The following is a 15,137-nucleotide window of genomic DNA, read 5'->3' on the forward strand; positions in this document are numbered from 1 at the left end:
TACTGAACTGTGTTTCACTAGTAGAAGATAGGATTAGTGACATGGAGGACAAGCAAAAGGAAATATAGGGTAAAAAATGGAAAAATATGAGCAGGGACACAGGGAATTGAATGACAACATGAAATGCACAAATATACATGTTATGGGGGTCGCAGAAGGAGAAAAGAAAGGAAAAGAATGAGAAAAACTAATGGAGGAAATTATCACTGAAAATTTCCCAACTTTTATGAAAGATTTAAAATTATAGACCCAAGAAGTGTAGCGTACCCAAAACGGAATAGGTACAAATAGACATACTCCAAGACACTTATTGATCAGAACGTTAATGTCAAAGAGAAAAAGAGAATTTTGAAAGCAGCAAGAGAAAAGTAATCCCTCACATACAAGGGAAGCCCAAAAAGACTATGTGTAGATTTCTCAGCAGAAACCATGGAGGCGAGAAGATGGTGGTATATATTTAAGATTCTAAGAAAGAAAAACTGCCAAATAAGAATTCTATATTCAGCAAAACTATACTTCAAAAAATGAGGGGGAAATTAAAATATTTTCAGACAAAAAAACACTGAGAATTTGTGAGCAAGAGGCCAGCTCTGTGAGAAATACTAAAGGGAGTACTAGAGACAGAAAAAGACAGCAAAGAGAGGTGTAGAGAACAGTGTAGAAATGAAGACTATCAGTAAAGATAAAAAGAGGAAAAATTAGATATGACATATAAAATCCAAAACGTAAAATGGTAGAAGAAAGTACTGCCCTTAACATTAACTACACTGGCTTAAACTCCCCAGACAAAAGATAAAGACTGGCAGAATGGGAAAAAAAACAGGACCATCTATATGCTGTATACAGAAGACACATTTTAGACCCAAGGACAAATAAAGGTTGAAATGAAAGGTTGGAAAAGATATTTCATGCAAATAATGATCAGAAAAGAACAGGAGTAGCTATACTAATATCTAACAAATTAGACTTTAAATGTAAAACAATTAAAGAGACAAAGAAAGACACTCTATATTAATAAGAGGAACAATTTAAAAAGACAACATAAATACCATAAATATTTATGCACTGAGCCAGAGTGCTCCAAAATACATGAGAAAAATACTAAAAAGAGAAATGGACACATCTACCATAATAGTTGGAGACTTCAATTCCCCACTCTCATCAATGGACAGAACATCTAGACAGAGGATCAATAAAGAAACGAGAATTTGAAGAATACAATAAATGAACTAGACTTAACAGATATTTATAGAACATTTTACCCCACAACAGCAGGACACATCTCTTTCTCAAGCGCTCATGGATCATTCTCAAGGATAGATCAAATGCTGAGTCACAAAACAAGTCTCAATAAATTTTAAAAAGATTGAAATAATACAAAACACTTTCTCGGATCATAAAGGAATGAAGTTGGAAATCAAAACAGACAGAAGGCCAGAAAATTCACAAATACATGAAGGCTCAACAACGCATTCTTAAACAACCAGTAGGTCAAGGAAGAAATTACAAGAGAAATCAGTATATATCTCAATGAAAATGAAAATGAAAACACAACATATCAAAATTTACGGGATGCAGCAAAGGCAGTGTTAAGAAGGAAAGTTATTGCCCTAAATGCCTATATCAAGAAAGAAGGAAGAGCAAAAATTGAGGAATTAACTGTTCATTTGGAAGAACTAGAGAAAGAACAGCAACCTAACTGTAAAACAAGCAAAAGGAAAGAAATGACAAAGATTAGAGCAGAAATAAATGAAATTAAGAACACAAAAACAATTAAGAAAATCAACAAAACCAGAAGCTGGTTCTATGAGAAAATCAGTTAAAGTAATAGACACTTAGCAAGACTGACAAAAAGAAGAGAGAGGATGCAAATAAATAAAATCAGAAATGGAAGAGGAGGCATAACCACTGACCCCTCAGAAATAAAGAAGGTAACGAGAGGATACCATGAACATCTTAATGCTAATAAACTAGACAGCATAGATAAAATCGACAACTTTCTAGAAAGGCAAGAACAACAAACATTGACTCAAGAAGAAACAGACGACCTCGACAAACCAATCACAAATAAAGAAATTCAATCTGTCATTAAGGAGCTCCGCAAAAAGAAAAGTCCAGGACCAGATGTGAATTCTACCAAACATTCCAGAAAGAATTAGTACCAATTCTGCTCAAACTCTTCAAAAAAATTGAAGAAGAGGAAAAGCTACCTAACTCATTCTATGAAGCCAACATCACCCTCATACCAAAGCCAGACAAAGATACTACAAGAAAAGAAAAATACAGACCAATCCCTCTAATGAATATAGACCCATAAATCCTCAACAAAGTGCTTGCAAATCTAATCCAGCAGCACATTAAAAGAATTATACACCATGACCAAGTGGGATTCATCCCAGGTATGCAAGGATGGTTCACATAAGAAAATCAATTAATGTAATATACCATGTCAACAAATCGAAGCAGAAAAACCACATGATCATCTCGATTGATGTAGAAAAGGCATTTGACAAAATGTAACATCCTTTCCTCTTAAAAACACTTCAAAGGATAGGAATAGAAGGGAACTTCCTCAACATCATAAAGGGAATATATGAAAAACCCACAGCTAACATCATCCTCAATGGGAAAAGACTAAAAGCTGCCCACCCCATCTCTACATGGGACATGACTCCCAGGGGTGTAAACCTCCCTGGCAGTGTGGGACAGAAATCCTAGAATGAGCTGGGACTCAGCATCAAGGAATTGAGAAAACTTTCTTGACCAAAAGAGGGAAGAAAGAAATGAGACAAAATAAAGTGTCAATGGCTGAGAGATTTCAAACAGAGCCGAGAGGTTATCCTGGAGGTTATTCTTACACATTTTATAGACATCCCCTTTTTAGATTAAGGTATATTAGGCTAGAGGGAAGTACCTGAAACTGTAGAGCTGGGTTCCAGTAGCCATGTTTCTTGAAGATGATTGTATAATGATATAGCTTTCACAACATGACTGTGTGATTGTGAGAACCTATGTCTGATGCTCCTTTTGACTACAGTATGGATAGATGAGTAAAACATATAGATTAAAAATAAATAAATAGTAGGGGGAATAAATGTTAAAATTTTACATATATATATATATGATAGATGGAAATACTAGTGGTCAATGAGAGGGAGGGGTGAGTGAAGGTATATATGAGATTTTTCTTTTTTCTCTTTGTTTCTTTTTCTGGAGTGATGCAAATGTTCTAAAGAATGATCATCGTGATGAATACATGGCTATATGATGTTTTGAGCCACTGATTGCTTATCATGTATGGAATGTTTGTTTCTTGAGAATTTATGTTCTTGTACGTTGTTGTATCAATAAAAATAAAAAAATAAACACATAAATAAATAATAGGGGAACAAATGTTAAAATAAATTCAATAGATAGAAACACCAGTGATTAATGAAAGGGAGTGGTAAGGGGTATAAAAAAAGAGGGGGAACAAAGGTTAAAATAAACTCAGTAGAGAGAAATACTAGTGGTGAATGAGAGGGAGGGGTAAGGGGTATGTATGAGTTTTCTCTTTTTTCTTTTTATTTATTTTTCTGGAGTGATGCAAATATTCTAAGAAATGATCGTGGTGATGAATATACATCAATGTGATGATACTGTGAGCCATTGATTATATACCAAGTATGTCATTTCATATGTTAAGAATGTTCGTGTTTGTATGTTGCTTTGTTTTGTCAATAAAGATAAAATAAATAAATAACTAAATAAATAATAGGGAGTGATAAAGGTAAAAATCAGGTAAGCCGAAATACAGTGGGTCAATGAGAGGGAGGGCAAGGGGTATGGGACATATGAGTTCTTTTTTTCTCTTTTTAAGTCTTTTCCTGGAGTGATACAAATGTTCTAAAAATCAGCCTGGTGAAGAATACACAACTAGGTGATGATACTGTGAGCCACTGATTGCGTAATATGGTTGGACTGTATGTGTGTGACGATTTCTCAATAAAAATACTTTAAAAAATAACAAAATAAATTTAAGGGCCGTGCAGCAGTGGCTCAGCAGGCAGAATTCTCACCTGCCATGCCAGAGACCCGGGTTTGATTCCCAGTGCTTGCCCATGCAAAATAAATAAATAAATTTTAAAAAGCAAATCAATCTTAAAAACAAAGAGGACAAGTAGCACCTAAGAGGAATTTTTCTTTCTGAATTTGAGATAGGAATTTGTGATAATTTAATGAAACATTTTTCTAAATGTTAATTTTTCCTATTTACCAGAGAGTTTACTTGGCTTATCTTTTGTTTTTTAATGTGAAACTTAAGAACTAAATAGTTTCAAAAGCTAGAATCTTCTAGTTGCTTAGCTTTATTCCAATAGACTACTTGCTTTCTAAAACTGTGCGAAGCTTGTTGCCGGGCATCTGCTATCTCTTCAAACCACCTCATACCATGCTCTGTAACCAGCCTGATTTGCTGCCTATACCACCCAGGCACCAGCTCGTCAACTGGCAGCTATATAGCTGACTTACCAAATTTAGGGTGATTCAGCTTGGACGAGATCTACAAATGTCAAGGATTTATATCTTCACTGCTTCACATTCCCTGATAATTGCTAGCCAAATTCTGCCACCTGTATTGCCCAGTAAATTGATTTTGACTTTTTGACAGCCTATCATTTTATTTGCTTTTCACTTGGGAAATTTTTATTGAATTCCTTTGATAACAATCTCTAATTCAAGTGCAGAAATGCTCAAGGAATTTCCTTATTTCCTATCTTAGGGTTTTTTCCTTTCCCTTGGAGTTTCATACAGTATTTTTCTGGAAATAATTCCACAAGGAAGAAGAATCTCTCAGGGATCCACAATTGCAGCCATTAAAAAAAAAAAAAGGTGTGTTTTTTCCTGGAGGTGAAATATAAGAACATGCTCAGACTAGTATTTTATTCCATCAAGTTTAGTCATTGTGTTAGTGATCAAGAAAGCTCTGTGAACCTGTGAGTGACTGGTACTAATTTACATAGTTTTAGGACATAGGGATGAGCTTTGTGGGAATATCCCTACAATTATTCCTACTATGTTTTAAACATTTTTTGCATATTTTATTTCTAATTCTAAGTGAAATCCTTCAAGAAGGATATTTTTGTAAGCATTTTCAGAAGAGAGAACAGGCTCAGAGAGAAATTTGATTTTCTTATGACATTTAGTTAAGTTGAGCCAGAAATCAAACTGAAGACTGTTTCTCAAGTGTTCCCACTGTATCTCATGAATTATGGACAATTATTTCAGTTTCTGAAATAACTGTCCTGTGCAAAGGGCAAAGAAAAGGTACAAAAAGAAATTCATTTCTCCTCTAGCTAGACAAAATCATGGTCAAGTATCAGCTTGTCAAGTGGCAAAGCAAAACCTGAGCAGCTGATGGATCCATGATCTATAGGGAGCGTCCTAGTTGAGTGTCAAGAGTCTTGGTTAAACAGATATTTCAAACTACTACAGTATGTCACGCCCCAACCAACAGTAATCCCGAAGTGCCCTGAGCTCTAAGTACCTATAAACCAGGTTCATTCCTCTACTCAGAAGGACAACACCCCTTTCCAGCACAAACAAGTTAAAATGGTCACTGCCCACATATCCCTATAGATTGAGAAAGATCAAATGAAAGGAAGGAGACGTAGCTGAGGTTAGGATTTAACTATGACTACTGACACATTATATAGATATATTTTAAGAGTCTAGTGTTTAGACTAGCTAGAAGGAAATACCTGAAGTTGTTGTACTCTAGTACCCTTCATCTTTGATACTGACTGTATAATTATATTAAAAAAACACAAAACACTTGCCCGTGTTTGTATGGATATACTTCTGGTGCTTTGTCCCTCTGAGATACACATGTACTGTACTGTCTTAGTTAACTTACCTCTATGGAGTCTTAAAATTGGGTAGATTGCAAGACTAGTGGTCAATAAGAGGGAGGGGTAATGGTATAAGATGTATGGGACTTTCCTTTTTTTTTTTTCTGAAATGATGCAAATCTTCTAAAAATGATCATGGGGAATACACCACCATGTGACAATATTGTGAACCACTGATTGTATACTTTGAATGGACTGTATGGTATGTGAGGATATCTCAATAAAAAATAAAAATACATAAACATTAAAAAAAAAATTAAAGGATTGGCCTATTTTCATGGGAGTCCCTAATGTTTGAGAGAATACCAGGGGTTTCCCAGATGGGAAAGTTTAACAATTCCATATTTTTTTCTCCAGGCCCTCAAGGGACTCTACCAATATATATATTTTTTCATCCACTCCCTCAAGGAACTCTAAAAATACTTTTAAACTATCAGACCACCACATAGTCTGGGATGTCTCAGGATATTACAATAAGCTATACAGAATTATAAGGCCTCATTCCCATTCTGAGCAATATGTGTTCCAGTTATTTAAATGAGCTATCCAGACAGGTTGATTAAGATTGTGTGTGATAGAAAATTTAGGTTCTAGACACAATAAACCTCTCTGCCTTTGGTGTCATATAGTAGGTAAAGTGCTTGAGTACGTACACTATCATTTTTTGCCCTGTATTCTGATTTACCTTTCTCCCAACCAGATCAGCTTAATTTTTATCCCTAATTGAAGCCTGATCTTTTCTTTTGGTTACTTTAACCGTTATTATATGTAACAATGCTGACTTTCTGAGCTGCAGAGCTCCACCTCTAAGTCTTAGATGTCACAGAGGTACTCAAAGTTCCATGGAAATACAAACTTATACACATATAGCTCTGTGTCTCAGAATCTAGAAATAAACTTGCAGTTTCAGACTAAATATGGCTGCCATAAGAGCTTACAGTTTAGGCTCCAATTTTTGTATTTTCTGAAAGAGATCATAGAATATTTGAACTTTTGTTTCTGGCTTATTTCGCACAACACATTGTCCCCAAGGTTCATCCAGTTCATTGCATGCATCACGACCTCATTCCTTTTTATAGCTGCAGAGTATTCCCTCATATATATATATCAATCACAATATGCCTTTAGGTTTCTCAGTCATTGTACCCTTCTGTTACCTCCATCCATTGGTAAACATGGATAATGTCTAATATAAACAACCATGTCTTATAGTGTCTTCACTTAGTTATACAAATCAGCAGCCCACTCTCAATTTTAGACAAATTTCACTGGTACAAAGAGACAAAGAAACGATAAACACAGCTTCACAAGATATCAAATTAAAAACTCCCTTAATCTTTTGTCCCTCCCCCCACCTCAAATTATTTACCCCTGGTATTGCTGTGGTACTGTTACAGTCTTCCTGTTAACTATAGGTCATAGCATGTAATATTAGAATTCCCCCATTCTCCTCTAGTATTGACTCATTGTACAACATCAGATTTTTGGAGGAGTCCATGCAAGAACTTATTTATAACTGTAAAGTTAATCAGTGGGATACCTGGCACTATATATCTGCTTCCAATTATATTCACCTTCAATATAGGAATGTTACTTATAACCCCACTAATCAGCTACCATCACTTCTATCTGTTTCCTTACATTTAAGTTCAACCTCACTGGGTAATCATTCTCCATTCTTTGACTTCTATGTATCACCGGGTTCCTGATATTCTACAGTGTAAACCTTCGTACTCCTTTACTGGAGTAATAGCAAAATCATACAGTACATATCTTTCTGCATCTTATTTCACTCAGTGTTATGTCCTCAAGGTTCATCCATGTTGTCATATGCTTCAGGATCTCATTTCATCTTACTGTTGCATGATATTTCATCATACGTATATACCACATTTTGTTTATTCACTTGTCTGTTGATGGGCACTTTAATTGTTCCCATTTCTTGGCAATTGTGAAAAGTGCCAATATGAATATTGGTGTGTAAATGTCTGTTTGTGTCACTGCTTTCAGTTCTTCTGGGTATAGACCAAGTATTGGTACTGCCAGGTCATAGGGAAACTCAATATTCAGTTTTCCGGGAAGCCACCAAACTATCTTCCACAGTGACTGAACCATTATACATTTCCACCAGCAGTGAATAAGTGACCCAATTTCTCCACATCCTCTCCAACATTTGTAGTTTTCTGTTTGTTTATTAGCAGCCATTCTCATAGGTGTGAGGTGTTATCCCATTGTAGCCTTGATTTGCATTGCCCTTACAGCTAATAAAGATGAACATATCTTCATATGCTTTTTAGCCATTTGTACCTGCTTTTCGGAAAAATGCCTAGTCATATCTTTTGCTCATTTAATAACTGGGTTGTTTGTTCCTTTGTTGTTCGTTTTTTGTTTTTTTTCTATTTTTTTGTTCTTTTGTTATTGAGTTGTATAATTTCTTTATGTTAACAGGATATCAAGATTTATCTGATATGTGGTTTCCAAATATTTCCTCCTATTGTGTTGGTTGCCTCTTTACCTTTTTTACAAAGTTCTTTGACATGTAGAAGCTCTTATCTAAAGGAGTTTGTATTTATCAATTTTTTCTTTCATTGCTTAAGCTTTGGGTATAAAATTTAAGAAGCTATCTCCTATTTCTAAGTCTTGAAGACGTTTCCCTAAATTTCCTCCTAGGAATTTTATGATGTTGTCTCTTATATTTAGGTATTTAATCCATTTGGAATTGATTTTTGTATAGGGTATGAGGTAGGGGTCCCCCTTTTATGCTTTTGGCTATTGAGAACTAGTTTTCCTATATCAATTTATTGAAGATTATTCTATCCCAGTTCAGTGGACTTGGGGGCCTTATTGAAGATCAACTGACCATAGATTTAGTGGCCTATCTCTATCCTCTCAATTCGATTCCATTGGTCAATACTTCTATCTTTCTGCCAGTACCATGCTGTTTGACCACTATGACTTTATAGTAAACTTTAAAGCTAGGAAGTGTTAGCCTTCCCCCTTGGCTCTTTTTTATTACCGTATCTGTGCTGGTTTGAAAGGATGTAAGTACCCTTGAAAAGCCATGTTTTAATCAAAATGCCATTCATAAAGGCAGAATAATCCTTATTCAATACTGTATGTAATTAGATCATCTCCCCGGAAATGTAATCCAATCAAGAATGGTTGTTAAACTGGATTAGGGGAGATGTGTCTCCACCCATTTGGGTGGGTCTTCATTGGTTTACTGGAGTCCTATAAAAGAGGAAACATTTTGGAGAATGACAGATTCAGAGACAGCAGAGAAGAACGACATAGCCACGATAAGTAGGGAGCCCACAAGCCAGCGATCTTTGGAGATGAAGAAGGAAAACACCTCCCGGGGAGCTTCATGAAACAGGAAGCCAGGAGAGAAAGCTAGCAGATGACACTGTATTCGCCACGTGCCTTTCCAGATGAGAGAGAGACCCTGATTGTGTTCGTCATGTGCCTTCTCACTTAAGAGAGACCCTGAACTTCATCGGCCTTCTTGAACCAAGGTATCCTTCCCTGGATGCCTTAGATTGGACGTTTCTATAGATTTGTTTTTAACTGGGACATTTTCTCGGCCTTAGAACTATAAACTAGCAACTTATTAAATTCCCCTTTCTAAAAGCCATTCCGTTTCTGGTATATTGCATTCCAGCAGCTAGCAAATTAGAGCAGTATCTTTAGCTATTCAAGGTCTCTTTCCATTCCAAATAAATTTGATAACTAGCTTTTCCAAGTCTTCAAAGAAAGTTGTTGAAATTTTTATCAATATTGCATTAAATTTATAGGTCAATCTGGGTAGAACTGACATCCTAATGGTTCAATTCACCTTCCTATCCATGAGCACAGAATGTCTTTCAATCTATTAAGTCTTCCTTGATTTCTTTTGGCATTATTTTGTAGCTTGTATACTGTATACAAGTCCTTTACATTCCTGGTTAAGCTTATTCCTAGATACTTTATTCTTTTTGTTGCTATTTTGAATGGATTTTTTCCTTAATTGTCTCCTCAATTGGTTATTACCTATGTACAGAAACATTACTGCTTTTTGTACATTAATCTTATATCCTGCTGAAACTGTATTTTGGTTCAAGTATCTTTGGCATAGATTTCTCGGGGTTGACCAAGTAAAGTACCATGTCACTGGCAAATAATAAAAGGTTTATTTCTTCCTTTCCAATTTGGATGCCATTTATTTCTTTCCCCTGCCTGATCCCTCTAGCTAGAACTTCTAGAAGAATGGTGAAAAACAGAGGTGATCATGGGCATCCTTGTCTCATTCCTGATGCTTTCAATGTCTCACCATTAAGTATGCAGGCTATGGTTTTTTCATATATATGCCCTTGTCATGGTCAGGTTCATGTGTCAACTTGGCCAAGTGTGGTACCTGTTTGTCTGGTTGGGCAAGTGCTGGCCTGTCTGTTGCAATGAGGGCATTTCGTAGAATTAGATCATGATCACGTCAGCTGCATCCGCAGCTGATTCCATTTGTAATCAGCCAAAGGGGAGTGTCTTCTGCAATGAGTGATGCTTAATCTAATCAGGGGGAGCCTTTTAAGGAGGATTCAGAAGAGATAGGCTCTCTTCCTGCTTCGGCCAGTGAGCCTCTCCTGTGAAGTTCATCTAGACCCTCCATCAGAACCGTCAGCTTCACAGCCTGCCCTGCGGATTTTGGACTCTGCGTTCCCACGGTTATGTGAGGCACTTTTATAAATTTTATATTTGTGTTTCCTGTTGATTCTGTTTCTCTAGAGAACCCTAACTAATACAGCCCTTTATGCTGTATTAGTTAGGGTTCTGTAGAGAAAGAGAAACAGCAAGAGATATCTGTAAATATAAGATTTATGAAAGTGTCTCACACAACCACAAGGATGTAAGAGTCTAAGATTTGTAGGGGAGGCCACAAGCGGGCAGCTCCAATGAAGGTCCTCAATGAACTCAGGAGAGGCTAAAGCAGAATGATTGTCTCTTCTGAATTCTCCTTAAACGCTTTTCAGTGATTAGGTTAAGTGCCATTCATTGCAGAAGACACTCCCCTTAGCTGATTACAGATGCAATCAGCAGTGGATGAAGTCAATGTGTGTTTTGTTTTTTTTTTTTTTGCATGGGCAGGCACGGGGAATCAAACCTGGGTCTCCAGCACAGCGAGCGAGAACTCTACCTGCTGAGCCACTGTGGCCCGCCCAAGCCAATGTAGTTTTGATTTAAGTCCATGAAATATCCTCACAGCAACAGACAGGCCAGCACTTGCCTGACTAGACAACCGGGCACCACCACCTGACCAAGGTGACACAAGAACCTGACCATATTGGAGAGGTTTCCTTCAATTTGTACCTTTAGCAGTGTTTTCATCAGAAAAGGATACCAAATTTTGTTGAATGCTTTTTCAGTATCAATTGATATGAACACATGATTTTTCCCTTTTGTTAATGTGCTGTATTACAATGATCAATTTTCTTATGTTGAACCACCCTTACATTCCTGGCATAAAGCCCATGTGGTAGTGATGTATAGTTCTTTTAATGGGTCATTGGATTCAGTTTGCTAGTATTTTGTTGAGAATTTTAGCATGTACATTACGGAGATTGTTCTATAGTCTTTCTTTCTTTAAGCATCATTATCCAGGTTTTGGTATTAGAGTGATATTAGCTACATAAAATGAGTTACATATCATTTCTTTTTCCTCAGTTTTTGAAAGAATTTGAGCAGGACTGGTGTTAGTTTTTTGTTTGTTTGTTTAATGTTTGATAAAATTCCCTTGTGAAGCTGTCTGGCCTGGGTTTCTCTTTGTGGGAAGATTTTTGTTGACTCATTAAATCTCTTTACTTCTAATTGGTTTGCTGAGATCATCTATTTCTTCTCAAGTCAGTACAGGTAGTTTGCATGTGTCTAGGAATTTGTCCATTTCATGTAAATTGTCTAATTTGTTGGCATATAGTTCTTCATGGTATTCTCTTGTGATTTTTTAAGTTTCTTCAGGATCCATGCTAACAACCTCCCTCTCATTTCTGATTTTGTTTATTAGTGTCCTCTCTTTTTTCCTTTGTTAGTCTACCTAGGGGTCCATCAATTTTATTGCTTTTCTCAAAGAATCAACTTTTGGTTTTATTCATGCTATTGTTTTTTTGTTCTCCAGTTCATTTATTTCTGTTTTAGTCTTTGTTATTTCTCTTCTTCTATTTGCTTTGCATTAGTTTGCTGTTCCTTCTCTAATTTCTCCAGGTGAAGTCCTCAATTTCTGGTCATTTTTGGTTTTTTGTTTGTTTGTTTTCGTTTTTGGCATGGGGAAACTCTGGGATTTGAACCCAGGTCTCTGGCATAGCAGGTGAGAATTTTGCCACTGAGCCACTGTTGCACAGCTCTTGTTTTTTTTAACATAGGCTTTTAGGGCAATAAATGTCCCTCTCAGCACTGCCTTTGACGAATTCCACGAGTTCTGAGTGTTATGCTGTATTCTCATTCTCCTTCATCTCTAGATATTTAGCAATTTCTCTAGCAATTTCTTCCTTGACCCGCTGATTATCTAATAACATGTTGTTTAAATTCCATGTATTTGTGGAAATCTGGTTCTTTGGTTTAATTAATTTCCAGCTTAATTCCATTTAGTCAGAAAAAGTACTTTAGATAATTTCAATCTTAATAAATTTATAAAGACCTGTCTTTTGTCTCATCATCTGATCTATCCTGGAGAATGTTCCATGAATAGTACAGAAGAATGTATATCCTGGTGTTTTGGGGTGTAATGATCTATTTATGCCTATCAGTTGTAATTGCTTTATCATATTGTTTGGGTTCTCTATTTCCTTACTGATTCTCTGTCTGGTTGTTCTGCCTATACTGGAGAACAGTGTATTGAAGTCTCCCACTATTGTTGCTGAAACATCTATAGCTCCCCTTCAGTCCTGCCAATGTTTGCCTCATGTACTTTGGAGCTCCTTGACTGGGGGCATAAACATTTATGATTGTTATTTCTTCTTGTTGAATTGTCCCTTTTATCAATATGTAGTATCCTTCTTTGTCTCTTACAATGTCTTTACATTTAAAATCTATTTTAACTGACATTAGTATAGCCACTCCTGCTTTCTTTTGGTTTCAGCTTGCATAGAAGATCTTTTCCCATCCTTTCACTTTCAGCCTATTTGTATCCTTGGGTCTAAGATGCTTCTTTTTAAACAACATACAGATAGATTATACTTTTTTTATCCATTCTCATGCAGACAGAGACCTTTGGAGATGAAGAAGGGAAATGCCCCTGAGAAGTTTCATGAAACAAGAAGCCTGGAGAGAAAGCCAGCAGACACTGCCATTTTTGTCATGTGCCTTTTCAGTTGAGAAACCCTGAATGTCATTGGTCTTTTTGAACCAAGATATCTTTCCTTGATGCCTTAAATTGGATAATTTTATAGTCTTGCTTTAATTTGGACATTTTTGTGGATTTAGAACTGTAAACTAGGAACTTAATAAATTCCCCTTTTAAAAGCCATTGTGTTTCTGGTATATCGCATTTCGGCAGCTACCACACTAGAACAATCACTCTTACTGGTTTTTTTCTATTTGTGCCCTCCTCCAGACCTCTTCTGCCTTCTTTCTTTAGGCATTCTCCATTTAGTATAATTACTCCATTTAGTGTTTCTTGTAGAGCAGGTCTCAAGTTGAGTAGTTCTCCCAGTCTTTCTTTGTCTTTGAAAATTTTAATCTGTCCCTCAATTTTGAAGGACAACTTGGCTGATTACAGAATTCTTGCTGTAAGTCTTTCTCATTTGGGAACATAATATACCATATCACTGCCTTCCACCTCTATGGTGCCTGTTAGGTAGTCTGAACTCAGTCTTAAGTGGTTTCCCTTGTATGCAGTAGATCACTTTTCTCATGCTGCTTTCAGGACTTTCCACTTCTCTTCAACATTTGACAGTCTAATTAGAATGTGTTTTGGAGTAGGCCCATTTAAAATTATTATATTTTGGGTTCATTGGGCCTCTATGGTTTTCATATTTATGTCTTTTATAAGGATTGAGAAGTTTTTGCCCATTATATCTTCAACGAAACTTCCCAACTTTTTACTCTTTTCTTCTCTTTCTGGGACATCAGTGATTCTTATACTTGTGTGCTGTTTGTCATACACAAACTGGAACTGAGATCCAATTCTTTTTTTTCCATCTTTCTTGCCATTTGTTCTTTTATGCGCTCTAGTTCAATTGTTCTGTTTTCTAGCTCACTTATTCTTCCTTTCACTTCTTTGAATATGGTATTGTGTGTCTCTAGGATATTTCTAATTTATTCTACAGTATCTTTCATCTCTGGGAGATCTGCTCTTTTTCTATTTATCTTCTGAATTCTTCTTTATGCTCTTCTAGTGTCTTTATGCTCTTCTTGATACACTTTATTTCCATATTCTGTGACTTCTCTGACATTTTGATTCTGTCATTTAGCTGGTCCATTTTCACTTGGATCTTCATGAGCTTTGTGATTTTCTTGTGTTCAGGGCATTTGATTATATTAATAAGGTTATTTTGCAAAGATGATTTCCTTCACTCATCCAAAGTTTTGTACTTGCTTGGGTTTGCATGAAAGTCCCCTTTTGCACTTGCTTTGTCAGTAATTTCCCTCCAATCCAAGGCCTGGTATCAGATGTAGGGGATGAAATTCTACTTGAGGGTATATTAAAAGCTAGATAGGGGTGCACAAGTAGTTCAGTAGCAGAACAACTGCCCACCCTGTGGAAGACTTAGGCTTGACTCTGAACCCATGCACCGAAAAAAATAAAAAAAAAACACTTAAGCAATAATAGACCCCAAAGTTAGAAGGAGACACCCCAAGACATACTGGGAATGAACTCAGACTGATACCCACAGAAAAGAAAGAGAAAAAAAAAATTAAAAATATAAAACAAAATATAAAACATAAAAAATATATAAATAAAATTAAAAATAAAAAACAAAAACTAGTCACATGGGGAGTTTTTCAGACTGCACTCACTGCTTCCCAGCAGATGATGCTCTTGCGCGACCTCCTCCCCTCAGTCCCACCTCTCCTTGCCCACAGCAGCCATCTGGGCAAGATGGCAGGCACGGCAGGGGGGCCATTCCCAGCATGAGGGACAGGGCAGCTGATTGCAGCACTTGGCTACAGTACCTGATGGGACAGCTATTCACAGTACCCAGCGGAGCAACTGATCTCAGCACCCGGCAGATGCAGCTTTTTGTGGTCGATAGCTAAATGTGCCTCTGGGCTCCCCATGGTGCT

The 15,137-nt window shown here is 36.6% G+C and overlaps 1 protein-coding gene across 3 annotated transcripts in view; it reads right to left on the reverse strand.

Annotated features, from left to right (window-relative positions):
- The window catches only part of PATJ (PATJ crumbs cell polarity complex component), a 473,288-nt gene that overhangs the window by 444,858 nt on the left and 13,293 nt on the right, over nt 1-15,137 (reverse strand). The gene's annotated exons all lie outside the window — the stretch shown is intronic.

The sequence above is a fragment of the Tamandua tetradactyla genome, chromosome 2, assembly GCF_023851605.1.
Source record: "Tamandua tetradactyla isolate mTamTet1 chromosome 2, mTamTet1.pri, whole genome shotgun sequence".
NCBI classification, from domain to species: domain Eukaryota; kingdom Metazoa; phylum Chordata; class Mammalia; order Pilosa; family Myrmecophagidae; genus Tamandua; species Tamandua tetradactyla.